Source organism: Thermobia domestica, chromosome 9 (assembly GCF_964235325.1).
Source record: "Thermobia domestica chromosome 9, izTheDome1.hap1.1, whole genome shotgun sequence".
Classification (NCBI taxonomy): domain Eukaryota; kingdom Metazoa; phylum Arthropoda; class Insecta; order Zygentoma; family Lepismatidae; genus Thermobia; species Thermobia domestica.
Window position 1 is genome coordinate 108,024,372 of NC_137462.1, and position 23,369 is coordinate 108,047,740.

Consider the following 23,369-nt stretch of genomic DNA (forward strand, 5'->3'; position numbering starts at 1 on the left):
TGGCTCAGTGGTAGAGCGTTTACCTCTGGTACTTGGGGACCCAGGTTCGATCCCAGCCCCCGCCAAGTGAACTTTGTGGTGGACAAACACCGTGTGCGTGGGTTCTCCCGTTTCCTCCCACTTTCTTCAATCCATCATTTCATTCATTACTCATCATCACCGTCTCCTTTAGCCTCGCCGGCATAACCGTGGAAAACTCAAAGATTTCATTTTTTTTTTCAAGTACTGACATTATCTATCACCTCCTGTAAGTATAAGTAAGAGAAAGGGCTGATGTTGGTGACAGGACTCAGTGATGCCGGATGAACAAGAACGAATGGCAAAACGATGGTTCTTGTTACCTGCACTGAGTGGCTGATGTACTCATGAACCCAGTCTTTGGATCTTTCTCATGCATTGAAGGTGTCGTACAAAGGTTACCTGTTCAATCCCCAGGTCAGTGTCCAATTCCCGCATGCTTTGACTTGGATCACTGTGGATCAAGTGGTTCAAATGGTACTCATCAAAGTGGGATGGAGCACCAGAGCGTTGGGCGTCACTCAGGCCAAAATTTTTACTTTGAAAGCTACCATTTCCAGATGGTCTTTTCAGCAATAGTGTCCTTTGCGGCACAAGAACTTACGTTGAACTCGTACAGAAGAACATATCGGAGATCATCCTTCTTTTCAACTTGACCCTTCATACTTCAGGCCCTGGAAAAAAAAAAAAAAATAGATTAACTCCTTCAAAAACAGAAATTGTGCTACACATGATATGATCGATATCATAGCTACAATTTTTATATATTCCACAGAACTGTCACCATGACAAATGTATGGGAAAATATTCCAGAAATGAATTGTATGAATTAATGAATCAACCTGATGGTATAATTAGTATTAATAATAAATATTTATGTTATAATATGTTGGTAATTTAACTCTTGAAAGATTCTTCAGCAAATTCTTTGTTGAATAATTTCTTGTTAAACCCATACAACGTTGCAACAATCCAAATGTTTAAAAAATGAACTTGTAACAAATCTATCTCTATCTCTATAAATCTATATATCTATATATATCTATATCTATCTATCTATCTATCTATCTATCTATCTATCTATCTATCTATCTATCTATCTATCTATCTATCTATCTATCTATCTATCTATCTATCTATCTATCTATATCTATCTATCTATATCTATCTATCTATCTATCTATCTATATATATATATATAGGGTGCCCCAGCAGGAAGGGGCAATATTTTGGGAAATGGTAGTATGGGTGATTCTAAGCAAAAAAAGTTCATATTAACATATGTCCTAATCTTAACGGCTTGACAGCTACAGGTTGTCAACCACGTTTAACTTTGTTGCGTATTGCTCACCCTGTAGTTATTCTACAGAGGAGTCACATAGCGGATTTGAAAGGTGATGGAATGACCTTTTCAACGATATGCAACATGTGGCAGTGGTATCTTTCGAAGAGAAGTTATTGAGGGATATTTGGGATCAGTGTTGCCATCCAATTTCTTTAAATAACCTTAATTTCTCAAATTCCCGTCAATAGCTTTCCTTCCAAAGACAACACTGTCACATGATTCACAACCTGTAGCTCTCAAACCGTTGAGATTTAGGACCTATGTTCATATGAATTTTTTTTGCTTAGAATCACTCAAATTACCATTTCCCAAAATAGTGCCCCTTCCTCCTGCATTAGGGCAAACGACGTCTGCAAAACACAACAGTGGTCGAAAGACAATCCTGTCAGATAGAGACCAGAGGGCATTAAAACAGATTGTAGCAGCTAAAAAGACCACTGCAATGAAAATTACGTCTGAACTCAATTCCGGTCTACAGAACAAGGTTTCATCGAAAACAGTGCGACGGGAACTTCATAAAATGAAAATTCATGGCAGGGCCGCTATCGCCAAACCCCTGGTCACAGCAGTAAATGCGAAGAGGCATATCCAGCGGTGCAAGGATCACAAGGCGTGAACTCAGGAGCAGTGGAAACACGTAATGTTGTCCGATGAATCGAACTTCACCTTGTTTCCAACAACCGGTCGTGTTTACGTATGGAGAACACCGTCGCAAGCCTATGATACAGACTGTCTTCTCCCAACTGTAAAGCATGGTGGTAGTTATATTACAGTACGGGCAGTGATATCGTCGTGGTTTTCTGCAGGTCCCATCATAGCCCTGCATGGAATGATGAATGGTAAGGCGTACGAGGCCATTTTGGGGACCAGGTTTTACCCATGGCCCAAATATTGTTCCCTGATGGTGATGGTATCTACCAAGATGATTTGGCACCCTGTCGCGCTGCAAAAACGGTGAAATCATGGTTTGAAGAGTATGACCAGGAGTTATCACACCTCCCCTGGATCCCACAATCACCAGATCTGAACATTATTGAGCCATTGTGGTCTGAATTAGAAAGGCGTGTTCGGTCTTATTACCCTCCACCAGCATCCCTTAAGGAACTGGAGCATGTTTTGGAGGACCAATGACACAACATTCCACACACCACGATTCAGGAGCTGTATATGTCCATTTTACGTCGGATCCGAGCTGTTTTGGACGCAAAAGGAGGCCACACAATACTCTATATATGGCCTGCTCTATTTTATTCCTTCTAGCAACCTTTCAACAATTCGGCTATTACAGGCAATTAACGATTTTGCAATTGGATTTCTTAGTTGCTATTTCGAATTTATTCATAATAGCCATTTACTCTGACGAAAATAAACCAAGCTTTAACGGATCCGAGAGATCCTTTGAGAGCCAGATTTTATAAAAGGAACTAAGTAGTGAAAACTTCTGAATTCTACATATGTGACATTTCACATATTCGTGATGAAAAATTACTTGGAAATTAGCCAAAATTGCAAAGGACTGATAAAAGCTCATTTAATTTGTCTACATATAACTCAGAGGTACTAACAACGCATAAACCTGCATTGCGGGCCTCATAAACCTAACTGAAAACGAATCTTGATGCTGTTAACTAAAGTAGCTGTGCTTACAACTTTATCCATAATAAGTTAATTAGAATATTACGCGTGTAGAAAGATTAGAAGTTCCACCAAGATTTAAAATGTACTTTGAAGAATTTGAGATTATAGTAAGGCATTTAATATTGTATTGTAGTTTAGGCAAAGTGTTAACACACATGTCTTCAGTACTCGATTCCCACTGGCAGCACATTACTGACATTGATCTAGCATCATGTGGCAATTGGAAGCTGCTTGAAGCAGGAGCAACTACTGACAGCTTAGAAAGCTTGTAATAGCTGCGGTGAAAACCAGTGAACCAATGTGCTGACCACAAATACAACTAGTCGTGTGAAACCATCTAGCTGGCCGAAGAATTTGTTGGATGTAGCATCATAGAGTAAATTAGTTATTCCACATGTATTTCTATTTGATTTCGCATGGGTTTCCTTGATTTGTGTATACAGGAGCACGATCTGCTTTCTTTAATACAACACAGTTTCGTATAAGAACCCTTGAAATTAGCGTCATTCATTTTGCAATAAAGCTGCTTATCTTGTTTGGTTGTTAAAATGTAAGTTGTTTGAAGCATGTTTGTTCATACATTGTGATAGACACTTAACTGACGCACACATAACTTCCACTTCTCTCTTATGTAAATTCTGTTAGCTATCGTGACCAAGAGTAGCAACAAGATACTCTCTGGGATATTCTCATGGTTCATCTGGAAGTAGTTTGTTATGCATTGTATTTTTTTTTTTTTTTTTTTTTTTTAGATCGACTGTCGAAATATGAAATTATTTAAATTTGCTAACCTACACTTTTACCAGCGACTCCAGTAGCATACTAAAAAGATAAATGTAATGTTCTTTTTAAACTCATGGAGTGGGATGAAGGACAGGCATCGAATGCACGTAAGAAACATAAATATAAACCAACGATAACAGAAACTAGGGAATGGCAGAGAAAAGTAAGTAGGAGTTTGTCAAGGAGTGTTGTTTTCAGCAATACTATTTAATAGAAATAATTGAGAAGAGTCTACGCGGAGAAGCTGATATTTAACTAGAAGGAATAAATGCTGTTTCGGAAATTTTTGTGTATGGAAACATTGAGAAAACCTCGATGTAAATACGGCTGTAACTATCCTTATCTCTTTAATGTATAGTGTTACACAGAGTTCGAAATCTATTAACTTTTGTCTTCAATGTAGGCATTTGACAAACTATTAGAACATGATAATTAATTGAAAATGAAGGTAATTTACATAAATACTTCCACATACGAAATGGTGATGAAATTACTCCAAAACGACAAGCTGTCATTAAAGCTATAATTGAGAATTCGTCATACAAATTGTATATAATTGATATTTGCATTGAAGGCTATGATTAGCGGTCTGCGCAGATGTATATTTAAAAAATGCATCCACATCCGCAGTTGCGTTCGCAACATCTCTAGCCTCATCCGCAGATAATAAGATAAATATATAAAAATTGTTTCTTCTATAACAATTACGATATCAAAAATAGTTCCAACTATAACAATTGTAAATTCTTCCTTTATTAACTAACTCACTAACTCTATCGCCTATGTAACCCGGAGGTTCAATGACGCGTTAACAAAAGCTCTCCACTGACTTCTATCCTTAGCCAACTGGATCCAGTTTCTATTTTGTATTCCTATTTCTGCAAGATATATCTTAATATTGTCCTTGCATCTGAGCCTAGGTCTTCCCAATAGTTGTTTTCTGGTTGGTCTTGCAGTTAAAACTTTGAATGCGTTCCTACTTTCTTCCATTCTGGCTACATGACTTGTCCACCTAGATTTGATGACCCCTAATAATGTTTGGTAAACCATATATATTATGTTGTTCCACGTTATGAAGTTTCCGCCATTCCCCATTTCCGTTCCTCTTGGGTCCGAATATTCGTTTCACGATCTTGTTCTCAAATATTTTCAGTCTACGTTCTTCCCTCAGAGTTAGCGACCGTGTTTCGCAACCATACAGAACAGGCATGATTATCGTTTTATATATTTTAAGCTTCAAATTCCTCGACAGAATTCGCGAAGACAACAGATTTTGAACTGATTGATTGATTGATTTTTACATCCCGTTCAGCAGCAAGGCTATATGAGAGGTGGACCTACTGATTAATGTGGAGTCCGAACCACATGAGCTCCCGCCGGGAAGCGAACCCGGGTCTCCCGCGCCAAAGGCGCGTTCGCTAACCGCTTAGCCACGGAGGAGCTCAGATTTTGAACTGGATAATAACACAAATTCCCTGCTTTTAGTCGACATTGAATTTCTTCGTGAATAGGTTTTTCGTCTGTTAATATTGATCCTAGACATTTGAAAGTATCCACTTTAGCAAAAGTATTATTTGGTATTTTAAGGCAGCCATCATTTGCCGTACTACTATCCCGACGAACTTCCATGTATTTAATTTTCTCTGTATTTACTTCGAAGCCCATGTCCCTACAAACATTCAATAAGGCCTCTGCATTTCTTTCTATTGTTCTCCTATCATCCTCTATTAAATTTACATCATCAGGATACGCAATAACCTGGTGGATACCATTCAACTCTAGGCCCTGGTTGCTAGATTTGATTTTCCTTATAGCATACTCCAGGACAAAATTGAATAATAATGGGGACAAAGCATCTCCTTGTTTCAGGTCATTCTCGACGTGAAAGCTTGTGGACAAAAATTTTCCTACCCGGACTTTACTTTGGGATTCATTTAAACATATCTTAATTAATCTAATTAGCTTTTTCGGCATTCCAAATTCTGTAAGAATGTTGTAAAATGTTTCTCTCCTAACCGAGTCGTAAGCCTTTCTAAAATCAATAAGTCATTGATGAACCGGGGTATTGTATTCCCACTTCTTTTCGAGTATTTGTCGAATGGTAAATATTTGGTCGATAGTTGATCGATTTCGTCTAAATCCACACTGATAATCTCCAATAGTTTCATCTGCGTATGGGATCAATCTTGCTAACTCAATGTTTGAAGGGACTTTATAGGATGTTGACAGAAGAGAAATTCCTCGTACAATCAGCTTTGTCGCCTTTCTTGTGAATTGGAACAATCTTGTGGCAATTTCTCCTTGTTTCAGACAAAGAGAATGAGTTTATGCATCTTGTTCCACAAATTTTTCGCCTCCAGCTAAAATTAACTCGGCCGGAATTTCGTCTACACCCGGAGATTTGTGATTCTTTAATTTCTCTATAGCGGTTTCTACTTCCATTCGGCTAGGTTCTAGAGTATACGGTTCTGCGGTGTGCATTTCCTTTTCTCCACGCACATTAATTTTTGGCTGCCTGTTAAGCAAATCGTCAAAGAAATCTTTCCATCTCTTTAAGTGTATATCTTTATAAGTACTATCTGTATAAGTGAAAATTGTTCTGTCGGCTTTCTTTAATATATAAACACTCGGTTGATAGCTTTTCTTAAATTTGTTGATCCCCTTATACATGTCCCGAATGTTCTTGTTTTAACTATTATCTTCAAGTTCCTTAATTTTAGTTTTCAGAAGATCGCGTTTCTTTTGTTCTAAAAGTTTATTCTTCCTTTATAAAAGAAGATTAAAATTGTTCCTTTATAGTTTCGTAAATCCTATGATAACAATATCAATAAGGCTAAAGCTAAACCTTTCAATATCATCTCTTCTTATTGTAAGTCAAAGTAGCTAAATAAAATGAAATAACATTCATTAAAACAGAGAAACTAAGTTAATGGAAATATACCATTTACTTAAGGTTCCGTCAAATGTAATTTTCTGATAAGAATATTGTCGAGATAGCAGTACTATCTCTGTCAGTTAATTTTTAGAACAAACATTTTTTTTACCCGTAATTGTCTTTGTTCAAAACACAAAGGTAAAATAGAGATGAAGGACCCTCTAAAATAAAATTTAAAAAATGAGCTACCTCACAAAAACTGCCATAAAATGAAATTAGCAGTTCATACATGTATGTATTATAGGTTTAGGAGCAGAGAAAAATAACCAATGAAACTCTCCCAAAAGTAATCACACTTTATTACAAGATGTAAATAACACTTGTCGGCAGACATTTTCTCATTGAAATGGTAATGTACGATTTTTATATTTTCGACTGCGCTGAATCCAAATATCTAACGCAAAATTTCCATCACGCACCAATTTTGATAAAGAACACATTTTCCATCTCGATAAAACGAATCATCCTTCTAGTAAATCTTAATGAGTTACAAGGCTTTCATTTTTACAACATATTGGCTGTTGAACTTGTAAACTTTATTGGCTGTTGTAAAAGAATATCAAAAATAAAATCTCTTAAGTAGCGAGAAGCAGCTAAGTGTCTTTCCATTTTGAAAACTTAACTATTCAGCTGTATTATACATATAATTGTGCATTAGGTTGCTGCTTCTTTCAAAAAAAGGTTAGTTTCTTCAGTGAGGTAATACAACAACTGCATAGTTTTGTGAACTGACATTTTATCGAGTTTTGCAAGTGTCAAGTGAAATCATTTGGGATTTTTCTTGGTTCTGAACTTGTTTCAGAATTTCTTTGGTACTGTATTAGTGGCTTTTTTTTAAATGCCCGAACAGTTTGTTTCTGAAATCATTACTGTATCTTTCTCAAAAACACTCAGCATGAGCATGGTGATTTTTTAAAACTGAATCACCCCAAATGGTAGAGCAATAAACTCAAAGTTCTATACTGCAAAAATCAGTCAGCTCCATGGATTTTGGGGGAGTAAGATGTCGCTTAGTTATGGACAGGCAATATAAATTGGAGGATGGAACGTCGGGAATTTAAACATATTAGGTAAGCTAGAAAATCTGAAGAGAGATATCCAACGATTGAACGTAGATATAATGGGGATCGGTGAAGCAAAATGGAAAGAACAATATTATTTCTGGTCAGATGAATATAGGTAAAATTATTAACTCGGAGTTGGATTTATAATGATAAAGAGGATATGACGACAAGTAAGAAGTTACAATATAGTAAAAGATAGAGTCGTACACTCTTAAAAATTTTCTTGCTCAGAAATGAGAAAAATGCAAGTTCAAATCAAAATAAGTAATGTTTACTCATATTTGAGGAAAAATGTCTCATTATTTCCAAATGCGTTTTCATTTGTGAGCTCAAGGCAAATTTTCAGGTTCCCATTTATGATATTTTCTCACTTCTTAAAAATGAGAATGGAATAGTGCGTGATTTGCAATATCATGGATGATTTTAAAATATCGGTAACAATCTTACCGAAATAATATTACTATATTTTACTAGGGAGGAATATTGCTAGGGCTCTATTACTATTCAAGAAACGAGATAAAGGATTTCAGCTGTAGCAGAGTGCGAATGGATATGAGTACGCGGTAGGTGATGCAGCTGAGTTGGCGTATGGATACATGTCATGTAACAGCGGCGAGGAGCAGCATACATATCAACATTCGAACGTAAGTTTGGGTGAATTGCAAACGTACTACCATAGACTAAAAGTTACTGTAATACATTCGTTAGAGTGTAGAACGCTGACCTCTTTCATACAGGTTATAAAGGCTATAGCAGTCAGGTTGGCTCCTCAGTACTCAATTCACATAATAACGAGTGCAGCAATAACAAGTGAAGGCGGGTTAGAGCCCCGTAGGGCACGTTGTTTTCTATATTACAATAGAACAGGGAGGCATGTCAATGTTGTACACCCTTCGCCATTCGTTATAATGTGCAAAATAGCTTATGAACGGAAACAAAGAATACATAAGTCATCTGTGTAGTTAGAAATAGCGTTACAAAACAACATACGATTTATTATTATGGTATTGTAATACAAAGGTACTTTGTACTTATCACCGAGCATAGATTGGCGCCTCCTTTTTCTTCACCACCAGTAATCGTTTTAATGACACACGTTTGCAGGTTAGTTGTGGCATGGTACTGTACGCATTTGCTCCTAATTTAACGTAGAGGCTGCGGTAGCTCAGTGGTAGAGCGTTCACCTCTGATGCGATGAGGCCCTTGCTTTGATCACAGGCTTCTCAGCTCGCTGCAAGTGGGCTTTCTGGTGCATAAACACAGTGTGCATGGGTTTTCTCGGGGTTTCTCCCATCTCTTCCCACTTTCATTCCACTATCTTTTTTTTAATTTTCATCATCATCGTTTCCTTTAGCCTACCCAAACAATTGTGGGAAGTAAAACTCAAAGATTTCATTTTTTATTTTTTAATCCAATGTCCCACGATTGTGCTCCAAGGTTAAGAAAGATAGTGATAGAGATGGATAATAATGGTGTAATGAAAATGTGGACGTACGTTTCTTGGCAGTTTTTGCATGGGTTTGTGACCTTGTTTCCAGTCTGAATTAAATCCTTAGCGGTGGAGTTTCAACACATTTATGAGGGGCAGAAACTGTCGCATGCCCCTGCCGTAATGAAAAAGGTGCAAGGTAGGGGCTGAGCCCTGGAACTCCGGACCTTCCCCGAAATCGCTACTTTTATGTAAATTTCATCTAATTTTAGGGACAATTTTATATATTTCAATACAATTTGTCCTCATTGGACTTGGAACCCCTCCCCCCCCCGAAATAAATTCCTGTGTACGTTTCTTGTAGGAGGAAACTGGAGAATCCTGGAAAAGCCCACAAACGCAGTGTTTTCTCATGTAGGCAACTTTTTTATGGTAGAGAAGTAGGCATATTGGACTGCGATGACTCAGTGGTAGAACTAGCCTCCGATGCATGTGGTCCCTAGTTTGATTCCACCTCCGTCAAGTGGGCAATGTGAGTAAACATCTTATGTGTGTTTTCTCGGATTCGCTCACTTTCTTCACTACAGCATTTTCGCTCATTATCACCATAACGTCTCCCTGAGCTTCGTAGCATAAGCGTGTGGCGTTACACTCCAGCAGAAATTGTTGCCGTTATTCTGAAATAGACGATAATTCTTGAATCTGAATTATCAAGAAGTTGATACCGTATAATGTTGGAGGAAACGGGAGAATCTTGAGTAAACCACGTCGATCAAAAAGAAAAGTCTTGAGTAAGTGGACAGTGGACAGTGATAAAAAGGAAAATGTTCAACTGTCTGATGCAGTAGGAATAAGTAACGCACCTAAAGTACAAGTCGTCGTGGTATTCGTGGAATTTTCTTGAGTTGAAGTGAAGATTTAAATGTATTATGTTTTAAACAATATCTATAACTATAGGTGTTTATTTAATATAAATCCTGGGTGTACTAATAGTATGAATTTTTTGCATGTTTATATTTTGTTTATATCCTTTTACATCTCGTATTTGAGAACCCCGTTTCTGTGCACCTTCTCTCGCTTTTGGGGAAGATATTTCTCAAATCTTTTTGAGAAATGTGTTTCTCAAAAGTGGGGTTATACGTCTCATTTCCTGAAATGTTACTTTCTCAATTTTAAGAAAAAATACATTTTCTCTCAAATTTGAGAAAGCATTTGCACCCTCAAAAATGAGACATAATTCTTCGCATTTGAGTCATTATTTCTCAAAATGATTTGAGAAAATCAGAATCGCACTTTTAAGAATGTATTACTCGGTGCACAGGTAAGAAACGGACGTTCTCAAATACGAAGATTTTTTTCTCGAATTTAAGAAACCAATTTTAACAGTGTAGCAGCAAAACTAGCAACGAAACCAAAGGATACAACTATTATCCAGGCGTATATGTCATGGTAACCCATGATGATGAAGAAGTAGAACAAGTTGATGAAGTTATTGAAAATGTCATGTTAAGACGTAAAAGGATAAGAAAACCTTATTCTGGTAGGGAATTTGAATGTCATCGTAGGAGGAGCAGAAGAGAAAATAGTGGGAAAATATGGACTAGGAAAGTGCAATGAAAGAGGAGAAAATCAGATTGAAGTTTGTACGAAGAACAAGCTAGTAGTAGCAAATACTTCGTTCAATAAACATAAGCGCAGGATTTATACGTGAAAAATGCCAAGAGATTTACAGAGGTACCAAATAGATTATATACTTGTAATGAAAGGTTCAGAAATCAAATTACGAATTGTGGAAATTATCCAGGAGTATATGTGGACAGTGACTTCAACTTAGCCATGATGAAGAGTAAATTGAAATTTAAGAAGTTAAGAAAAATGGAAGAATTAATGCACGTAAAATAAAGAACAGAGAAATTTATTAAAGTTATGCGAAAAAGACACTAGATAAGAAAAAAACAAGAACCAACAAAAGAAGAGATTAAGAAGGACATGCATAAAAGCTGGACTGTTTACTACCACAAAGGAAGTATTAGGTTACCAAGAAAAGATAGTAAGGTCAGAATGGATCACCAAGAAAATTCTGAACTTAATGGATGAAAGAAGGAAATTCAACAGCAATGAGGCTAAGACATAGTAGAAAGAATAAGAAATCTAATCATTCTTAAATGGAGACTTTCCGAGGAGGAGTGGATAGGAACAATGTAAACGAATAGAGAAGATATAGACACGGGAAGAGTAGATGTGAATTATAAGAAGGTTAAGATGAACTAAGAGACAAAGAAAGAAGATCCATGAGTAAAGCTGGAGATAAAATGAAAGCATGGAAGAAAATATTTAGAAAGGTTTTATGGAAGCGACAAGCAATTAGAAGAATTAGAAAACATGGAGGAAGTAGAAGAGGCAAGAGGAGACTTCATACTCAGATCCGAGTACGACAAAGCATTGCAAGACCTAAAACATGGGAAAGCTCCAGATATAGATGAAATACCAATATAAATCTTACCAAATACGGGACAGAAAGTTCAGATTACATAAATTAGCTAACAACATTTATGAAGAAGGGCAGGTGCCTACCGAAGGGCATGTAACACTAACAAGGTACATTTGCGAAGTGTCCACTCGGGGTTCGTGTAAAATTGATTCTAATGCAAAGTTTTCCCAATGTTTATTGTACTAATTTTAGTGGCTCATACCGGTAATTTGCATTTTTAGGGGCCTTCATATATCCGGAATTCAATCATACACTACTATAACGCTTGGACACAAAATTGCTTTTAGTTTCTTAAGATGTAACTAGACATGAGTGTGGGCATATGCAAAACAAATTGGATTAAGTACTGCTTCTCTGATAATGTTACCCACCTCGGCCGCCAACTTGGATCCGCCATATTGAATTCTACTTTCACTTTTTCAAATGGGAATAGGTGGAAGTGATACATCAAATTTATGTACAATTTTCTCGGAAATTTATTGGTGTAGTGAGTTTTACAGAAGCATGTTGGAAGGTATTGCATGTTGAATGTCAGACACTTCACGAACATTGAACCCAATAGAAAGTTGTTCAGGATCCTGTCTTATATGTAATCTTTAACGTGATTCATCGTTCACGATATATTCTCTGAACGTACATATATACAGGCACACGGACGTCACTACGGAAATGGTAGGTCTTCACCCAAAACTGGTCGTATCTGGATTTACATTAGGCATTTTGACCGTAATACAATACTTCCTTGTTATAGTATACTATGGTAGTAACCTAACAACCACTCACAAAATTGTATTAAGATTATGACAAATGTTGTAAAGAGTTTGTTTATACCTACAGAATTTTTCCGTTTAAAAATTGTTTTGATTGGTCAACCTCAAAAACGTAAGCGTAACTGATATGCAATGTCTATTAGTGAAGTTCCAATCAGCTTAATCTCAAATACTCAGATATCAAGAATGAGAACTGAGGTTATGTGAGTGGAATGGTGAGCGTTTTTATATTTGAAGCACATACATACCATTATAATTAGTGCTCTCAAACGGGTCGGGTTACGGGTCGGGTCTGGTCAGGTCAACTCGGGTCGGGTTATCGGGTCGGGTCAGTCGGGTCAGCTCGGGTCGGGTTGTCGGGTCAGGCTAATCGGGTCGGGTTGTCGGGTCGGGTCAGTCGGGTCAGCTCGGGTCGGGTTGTCGGGTCGGGTTATTCGGGTCGGGTTGTCGGGTCGGGTCAATCGGGTCAACTCGGGTCGGGTTGTCGGATCGGGTCAATCGGGTCAGCTCGGGTCGGGTCAGTCGGGTTATCGGGTCAGGTTGTCGGGTCGGGTCAGTTCACTTTGGTCAACTGAGTTTAGGTTGAGTTTAAACTCGGCTGGAGTCGAAAGCTACTGTTTTTCACTAGCTGCCTAATTAAAAATAGCAATTTTCAATTGATTTTATAGAAACCATAAATCTATTTTGATCACTTGCAGCTAGTGTTTTTATGATAAATGCTTATTTTTGTACTTGTGTGTACTTTAATTTTTAAATGTGGAAGATTGATTTTACCAATCCACTGTAATATTAATATCTACGCCAATATGGAGTCTGTATTTAGAACAAAACTAGAAGTTGTTTAAGCAACGCCAAAAGAGAGATTGGATAGGGACGACCAAGCCCAAGCAGGGCCGCGGTGGCTCAGTGGTATAGAATTCATCTCTGGTGCATGGTGTCCAGTAGCGTAGCTATAGTATTTTTCAGGGGGGGGCAATGAAGGGCCCAAGAGGATTTTGAGGGGGACATCTCCAATATATATATATATATATATATATATATATATATATATATATATATATATGTGTGTGTGTGTGTGTATTCAAGGCGAATGTTTCCATCTTTATTGTTCATGATTTTACTCTTTGGAAAACAGTGAAAATATAAGAATTTAGTAGGCCTACCTCAAACAACTAGGATTCATTAATGTAATTGATTTCTAATATAAGTAAATAGTTATTTAATCATGGCGTTTAAAATATTTGTAGCTGGTTGACTTAAGTGGAAGCAAATACACTTTTACAAGTAAAGAAAATAACCTATAGGTTCATGCCTCTACTTGAAGAAGATCTTTCTATTCGTGTGGGCAGCAGCAAACATATCCACAACTTGTTAAAGATCTAACGATTTAGCAATTTTCTTCTCAATATAAAGTAACACTAAGTTTTTCAACCTATCATGAGTCATTGACTTGCGTATACAAGTCTTTAATCTTTTCAAATAAGAAAATGACCTTTCACATGTAGCACTAGAAACTGATATAATCACAGAGATGATACCTAGCTTGTAGGTTTCTAGGAATGCGTTTTTGTAGACACAAAGAAGATCAACGAAATTTGTTAAGGAATCAGCTTTCGTTTTCTTCTCGTCTTCATACAACTTAATTGTTAGAGCAACCCACATTATGCTTTATTTCTTGTTTAATTATGCTTTTTTTTAAATTATGCTTTATTGTTAATTTCAATGATTATTTTACATTAATCGTGTATAATGTATATCTATATATATAAAAGAGAACGTACAATTCTTTGTCCGCTCATCACGCTAATACGGCTGAACCAATTTCTTTCATTTTTGGGGGGTTATTAGGATTTGGACCCTAGATGGTTTTTATCATATCACTTTAATTTTTAATTACCAGTGTCTTGAGATAATTGACCATTCAAGTGTCCATAACGTACAAATCCTTTGTTATTAGTTCATCATAGGTAAAAATAAACGTATTTATATGCAACCCGCATGACCGTGTCACTCGGCGGGTTAACATAAATGACAGGCGATATACAGCGGAAAATAGCTTGTTCATTATACATCAAATATTCTAAATATCTTGATCTATTTATTGATATTTTTTTGCAACTAGTTTCTCTCATATTTAATGAACTTTTTACTTAATTCATTGTAAAGAGATGTGCTTTGCTCGAATAATTTTTTCTATCATTTGTGTGCGCCTTACAGGTACATACATACAGAAAGGGAAAGTAAGAGATGCTACCAAAAAGTACAGAAAGTGCTTAAGTTCAAAAAGTAAACATAACAATACAGTGATAACGCCAGAGGGGGGCAAGGGGGCGAGCGCCCCCCTAGTAATTACTTCTGTTCCCCTGACTGCCACCTAGACTGCCCCCCCAGACTCGTACAATCTTTAAACATTCTTCATGTTGTATTATATATCAGTATCATAACCAATCTCATTGACAAATTGTAGTCTACTTTCCATGAATTTACTATGTGGCAGATTAATCCTCAAGCTTTCTTCTTTGAGCGTCTGGGTATGCACGCATATATCTGTTTTCTAATTTAGCCCCTTTTGAGGTAAATTTTAATTATACTTCTTTCTTATGATTTTTAATAATTGTGCCTAGCGAACAATAGTAGATTTGGTCGACTTGTTTTCTTCTCATTGGATCAACTTCGATTGGAAACAAAAGAAAGGTAAAACCAGTTACGTAACTTGTTTGTATTTGTCCAGGTTTGAAGTTTTCAGTTTCATATTTTGTTTTATTTAAAACTTCTTGTTTTCTGAAACATTATTCTCGGCTTCCAATATTCAGAGGATGTGCTTATAACAGCTTAGTTTGCAACTACCAGGGCTTAAGTTTTTGAAGGAGATAAAAAGAGTTGTGTTTTCCCTTCCTGCAAATGATAATAATAAACTTATGGAATGAAATTGATTCCCAATAAAATGTATTGTCAGAGTGCTGATCTTTAGTTAGTAATTGGTTTATACTAGTGCTCCTTTACTTATTTTGTTTCAAAGTACTGACGTGACGTCTACCATATTGACTAGGAACTGCTGAAAAATTCTTAGCCCAACCCAGAAGGAGTGCACGTGGATTGGTGAAGTTTTACTTCTTCTTCTCTTCCCCCGAGAGTCAATATACTACCTTGTACAGTGCTCCAGCTTTTGCAGAAAAGTTAAAAAAATCTAGATTTCCTCGCACCACTGTTCGTAGCACTACCCCTATCAGATCTAAAATGGCGTCTTTCAAGTGTTATTTAAGTTTGGGAAATAAGTACACGTAATAGTTAGACGGAGCTAAATCTGCGGAATAAGAATGATGATCTAGACATTGAAATCCTAGATTATGCAATGTCAGTTATGTTCGCAGGGGCTTGATGGACAGGTGTATTCTCCTGAAGGAACAGAATTCCTTTCTTTTCATTTTCCGCAGCGTTGAACTTTGAATTTTTCTTTCAGTTTTGTAAGTAATGTAGAGATTCTGGATTAAATATCTGACCATTGAGGAGGTAGTCCACCACTCCATACTTATACCAGAAGAATGTTCCAAACAGCTTCTCAACCTACTTCTGTGTCTTGAACTTCTTGGGGCGATGGAGAAATGAGTGCTACTACTCCATTGACTGTTGTTCCGATTCAGGATCATAGTGGTACAACCATATTTCATCTATGGTTACTATTCGTTAGCGAAATTGATCAGCATTACGGTCAAATTGGAAGAATACTTCTCTTAATGCCGTTACCCTTTTATTCTCCTGACATATATTTTGGGAACCCATTATGCCGAGAACTTGCGCATACCCAAGCCATTCTGAATTATGCTACCGACGAGTTCCAAAGAAATGCCCAGAATCCCTGACAAGTTTTGCTGAGAAGGTAAAAACTGAGAAAGCGGAGTGCAGACCTCAGACTATAATAAAATATAAATAGCTTAAATTATTTTTGTCACACAAAAACTGGGGTGGCCTAGGCCCTCCGGCCCCGGGCTATATCCACCACTGGCTGAAATGCTGCAATTTTCAAGAATAATGTCACATGATTCCAGGAAGAGTCATTGCTTTTAATCATCCTGGATGTAAAGCATAATTTGTTGAGAAATTGCTACGTTTATACTAAGCCACTTACTTCTTCACCACTATATATAACGGAGGAGAGTCCCGTGGTGTTTCACTGATTTCCTAATTAATTTACTTCGGTGACTTTCCTTGGTGGAACAAAAATGTTATAACAGTAAGGATCTGGATGTTCGTGAAATTATCTATTTGGGCACACATAATCATTTCAGAGGCCTGAGAAACAATAAGAATTTCATTATTAATATGAAAATTTATATTTGTACATACAGAGATATGTTTTTCTAAACTACGGTTTCATTTTTCTACCTAGTACCTACACTCCTTCTGGATTGGACTACGATATTTTCAGCAGCTCCTCGTAAATTCTCTCTCTCTCTCTACATATATATATATATATATATATATATATATATATATATATATATATATATATATATATATATATATATATATAGAGAGAGAGAGAGAGAGAGAGAGAGAGAGAGAGAGGGAGGGAGAGAGTGAGAGATACTTAGCATATAGACGAATGTATTACTTGTAGCATACGCGAAAGTAATTCGATTTATGTTTAGGCTTCAAAAGTTTCATTGAAAAATATTTCATGTGCAGACGTTACTTATTTGTTAGTTACAAATTTTATTTGAAATAAGTTTAATTTATAATCATATAGATCTGACATAAAAACAGCAACGAAATACACAATGTAATGTAAAATAAGTCAAACGTAATAAATGTCATTTTTGGTATGGCAAATAGCCGCCCCCGAAAATGTATCTGCCCCTCCATTGCCCCCCTAAGAACTTAAAGCTGGCGTCGTCACTGTAACAATATAGTATGGAGTTCTTGCATACTATTCATTGTTGGCGGAAAAATTTCTTCTTTTACTTTCTTTTCTCCACATCAAAGGATTTCACCGAAAAGTTTACAGAAATGAAAATAAGCTTTTCATTGTTGCATTGTTATGTTCTCAATAATTTTGCATTGTAAATATTGGCTTTAAAAAAATATTAACACAATATGTTAAACTTTCAGTTAAAGAGAATTTTCCAAGAATTGTGCTATATATTTTAAATTATGCTTTATGCTTTATTTTCTAAAATTATGCTTTTAAAACTAGTTTCCCAATGTGAGTCCATTTTGGCGTTCACCCAGTGTCGTGACCGTAGTGCTCTCAAACGGGTCGGGTTGTCGGGTCGGGTCAGTCGGGTCAGTTCGGGTCGGGTTGTCGGGTCAGGCTACTCGGGTCGGGTTGTCGGGTCGGGTCAGTCGGGTCAGCTCGGGTCGGGTTATTCGGGTCGGGTTGTCGGGTCGGGTCAATCGGGTCAGCTCGGGTCGGGTTGTCGGGTTCGGTTTATTCGGGTCGGGTTGTCGGGTTCGGTTTATTCGGGTCGGGTTGTCGGGTCGGGTCAACCGGGTCTGCTCGGGTCGGGTTATCGGGTCAGGTCAATCAGATCGGATCGCGGTTCGGGTCAGTCGGGTCGGGTCGGGTCATCGGGCCGGGTCAGTCAATATGGGTCACGGGTCGGGTCGGGTCGGTCTTCAGCACGACCCGACCCGACCCGTTGAGAGCACTAATTATAATCAATTGCTGGGTGAACATCTTTCCAATACTTTTTTTTTGATAATCATATATCTTTGCCAATTCGTTTGCAATATTCGCAGTGCTACATAATTTCGTCACACCAACTTGTATTAGGATGCTGTTGGTATCCAGTAAAAAAAAAAAAAAAAAAAAAAAAAAAACTGGTTTTGTCTATTTTGTATGGTTTATTTCCTAAGAGAATTATATTTATCTATTTCCTATCCATCATCTACCATCTAGACACTCACACATACACACACACACACACACACACACATATATATATATATATATATATATATATATATATATATATATATATATATATATACTGGGTCTGTCCGGGTCACTTCGGGTCATGGGTATGTGCAGGTTACACTGAGTCTCCTCGGGATACTTCAAATCATAGGTCAAACTGGGTCACCCCGAATCATGGGTCTGTTTGGGTAACCGAGTCTAATGGTTTTATGGGTGTATCATCCGGGTCACGAGTCACGAAATTTGTGACCCATTCTATCGCTATCATGGACCATTATCAGTGTACAAAGGTTAGCAACGATCTACTCAATTGTTCTTACGATTAGTAGATTGAGAAATTGTCAACTTGTGCATAAGATCTCACGCTTAGCGCAATTACTTGTTACGGAAATTGAAATTTACTTAGGAATTTTCTACGCATGGAACAATATGTAAAGAAAACACTGATGGAACATATTTATCGATGACCTTTAAGGAAGATTCGTAATCATTGCTATTGTCGTCCAAAGAGAGAAACGAAGATTTCTGCAACCTCTACTATGAGATATTTCAGTTTCCCAGCCAATTGTAATAGCCTATGACATGCACCACTTTGTTCTCTTCATTTCTGATAGGAAGACCCAACAAACAGATGTCTTTCTCTTGTAGATGGATTGGACGGTCATGACCCGCTAATGGCCTGTCTCTACGAGCACCGAAGGTGGCTCCCTGAGACCAGACATTCTGCAGGAGGCCCTTCTAGCAGAGAGTATATATAAGTCTACACAACAATATACCACAAGGTGTGCGATAAATCTCAGCACTTTTACATGCTAGTTTAACTACAGAGTTGTTGGGTGTTGAGGGGTTCCCTGGAGCCGACGCAACGGAAACGCATTCATCACGAAAAATATGAGTTATAATTCAAACTTACCATTACTTTCTCTCAGTCGTCTTTGAAGTCAGGAAGGTTCATGGACCCTTTGATATTTTGTATTGAAAAGTGATTTTAGTCTAGGAGGTCTCTACAACATTTGCCCTTGGTTACAAATAAATTTAAATAATTTTATGGATCGAAATGATGTAATGGCGTCAGAGACAAAAAAAAGTGTGTTAGGGAGAATAATTTTGATCTCGTGGACAAAAAAAAAAAAAAAAAAGAGACCCAGTCATGTATATGTTACAATATGAGTATCACTGTTAGTTTAGATCAGTGGTTCTCAACCTTTTTTCACTGACGGTACACCTTACTGAACATCCAGGTCATCACGATAAACTTGTTTGATATTTGATTATTATTATTACTACTACTACTACCACTAATAATAATAATAATAATAATAATAATAATAATAATAATAATAATAATAATAATAATAATAATATATTATAATAGTTAACTCTATTAATTTTTATAATGACTCTATACAACACTTCGCATTATTACTACCACTGGAGGTGTTGACTGGTACAGTCTGTCTCGTAAATTCTTCATGACTTTTAAATTCTAAAATTTCGCAACACATCCTAGGGGACTGCGTGGCACACCAATGAGTCGCGACACATTGTTGGGAACTACTGGCTTAGACTATGTTGCGTGTCACTGTTATGTATATGTACGTTACTGTTAGGACTATGTTTGTCACTATTAGGAGCATCTGTGTAACAGTTGGAACAGTTGGGAGAATCTGCTACTTAATTGTGTATTTTGATATACCAAGTGCATAAATAAATAGTCGATTCTAACCATATATATATACATATATATATATATATATATATATATATATATATATATATATATATATATATATATATATATATAGACAACAAATCAATTACAGTAGCTATTATTACATATTATTAATGGCGGATCTAGCCAAGGGAGTTTCTAGTGTTGCCTTTCATCTTTATTGGAAGATTTTTGAAAGATTAGATATTCTTAGTTCCTGTTAAGGAAGTGTGTAGCTAAACGAATTTCAAATTAAAATGATTTGCGTAAACTCGTGATATACCTATCATAGTGTGGTTTCTGTTTGCTCCCTCCCCGTTTTTACCATCTAGATCCGCCACTGTATATTATATCAAACATCTCATTTTGTTTAGTTTGATGTAATCCATTGGCGGATATATGATTCATCATTGGACAATTTGAAAAGAAAAAGAAGCATTAAGAGTTAATCTTTAATTTGGTCTGTTATCTCATGTTAACTATACTGTGTTTTCCCGGCATGCTAGTATCATAATGTAAAGCTTTATGGCATATACTTCTGTATCAGTTTAATCTCAATAGATGGCGTGGTTATCATACAGTACTAATGTTTAGGTTTGCAAAATAATAATAATAATAATTCGTTTTCTCGAAAACTACTCATGAGAATTTACACACTCCAAGTATCATTTTGTTCAGCTCCATGAAATTTATCGACTACTGCCTGTGCCATCTTTGTACAACTTTAAATACTAATAATGTTATAGAATATGAAGCTTCTGATAAATTAATCTTCTGCATCTTGAAAGTAGGGTTAAAGTCAAAATTTAGAATCATATTTATTTTTCAACAAAAGAGAAAATAAAAAAAGTTCCTGAACCAAAGAGAGGGAGTATCTTAAATAATTATATAATAATAATAATAATAATAATAATGATAATGATAATAATAATAACTATTATTATTATTATTATTATTATTATTATTATTATTATTATTATTATTATTATTATTATTATTATTATTATTATTATTATTTAATCCTAAACTAATTTCTACTTCAACTTGATAAAATACCTGGTTTTATTCTCGAAAAATTAGACATTTTAGATACGGTAATGAAATAGTTTTCGTGATCATATTTTTAATATTAGACATTCTTGAACTGAATCAAGTAGCAATGTCAGAGTAGGCGACTTGGGTTTGCTTTTTAGTAAAGCTAAATTTTACCAAGCTTTAAGCTGCGCTAAAGAACACTATATTTAACCTAATTTAAAGGAAGTACGAGTAAGATGAATGCATAATTGAAAATAGAAAATAAAGGATTTATATTTTTAGATTTGTTAAATAGAAAGTCTTCAATTATTATTATTATTATTATTATTATTATTATTATTATTATTATTATTATTATTATTATTATTATTATTATTATTATTATTATTATTATTATTATTATTACTTCAGCATTGCATTTCAAAGACAGATTAGTATTTTGCATCCTGAGCATTATGCTAACCTCTAATCTCAACAGCTAGAGGTTCACTACCAAGTAAGGGTGATTTCTACAAATGCATAGGCATATACAAGGAACCGAATTTTGGATGTCCATATCTTGAGATCAACTGGATGGCTCATGTCCTCAAACCTGGGCAAAATTGATGGTGATCCATCAATTAGTTCTAGAGATTTTGTGTCTCCTGGGTAGACACAGGGACAGAGAAAATGAACATATAAACGAGTTCTTGGCAGACGATTGCTCAGTGATAAAACGCTCAATTCTGGTGTAAATGGTTCATTGTTCGATCCCATGCCATGTGAATTTGTGGTGGACAATATTGTGCCTGTGGGGTTTTCCATTTCCTCCTACACTCTACAACGGTACATTGTATATTTTTATATTTTTGGGCAATAATATTTTCTAAATATGTACTAGGCTGGCTGATTTTTACTATCTGAAGAAGAGAAAGAAATGTTTTAAAATAATATGATTGTCAATATATAAAAGATATTCAAATGTTCAAAAATAATAAGGTTTTGGATATGTTGTTGTCGGGGGCAACGATATATATAGTATAAATAAATGGAATCAATACAAGGGACGAAGTGTGTGTATTATTTAATGTGGCTCAAATTTAAATCAAAAAGGAAGAACCAGAAATATAATATAAATAAATGGAATCAATAAAGGGACGGAGTGTATATTATTTAATGGCTCAAATATAATTTAAAAAGAACCAGTGATCTTATATAATTGTTATATATGGTGCCGGAACCCGGAATGGAAGGAAGAAAAAGTTGATTATTTATATATTATCGTTATAACTCTTATTTCAGAAAATCTTCCATATAATCATTCACTTTCACTAATCATCCGTCTCCTTAACCCTTAACAGCATAACCATGGAAAAATAACTATATTATATTTTAAACTAATTTTCACTTAATCTTTTCCTTACGGGTACTTCTGGATTTAACATGAAGTTAAAGCCAGCCTCAAGTTTGTGGTTCTGCAGTGGATCCTTAAGTTAAAAATGCTCAATTTCTACGTTCCATGTAACATCGTCGTTAACCGATGTGTTAAGCCTGTTGAGTCCAACAACAACTTATTTGTCATGAAACAAATTTATACAGGAGATACAGAACTACAGAGATTGATTCAGTTATACTGAGCCGAAGTCAATGTTGTAATGTACCACGTGCTTCTGTATACAAATACTCTTGTTTGTAAACATCACCACATGGATTTACTACACACTACGTGGGATTACTACAAGCAGCAGACGACGGACCTCCAGCATCTTCCAAAAATCACATGATGACAGGACAGCAGCAGCGCCACCTCCGCCCTGGACGCCTATAAATTGGACAGCAGCCAGCGGACCGGTACCAGTTCTCTGGTGTCCCTCCTACTGCTTGCCTTGGAGCATTAGAAGTAACCTACTCCCAAAGCCTTCAGTGTGCTTCGGGACTCTTGGCTGTTCCTTTCGTCCTGGCTTAGCCTGCTTTGGGGCTCTGTTGGGATTCCTACCCCAGTTGCTTAGTCTGCTTCGGGGCTCTGACTTCTAATCCCCTCACTGCTTGCTTCGGAGCATTGAGGTTTTTCTACACCACTCTGCTTAGCCTGCTTCGGGGCTCTGTAGAGATCCTATCCACGACCACACGGTCAAGGGCTACCTAATTTCTACCTGGCATTTAGAGAACGTGGTGTATAGTATTTTCTGTAAATATTATTGTTATAGAAGATTTTATAAATAAACTGGTAGTGGGAGTGGATTCCGGATCTTGA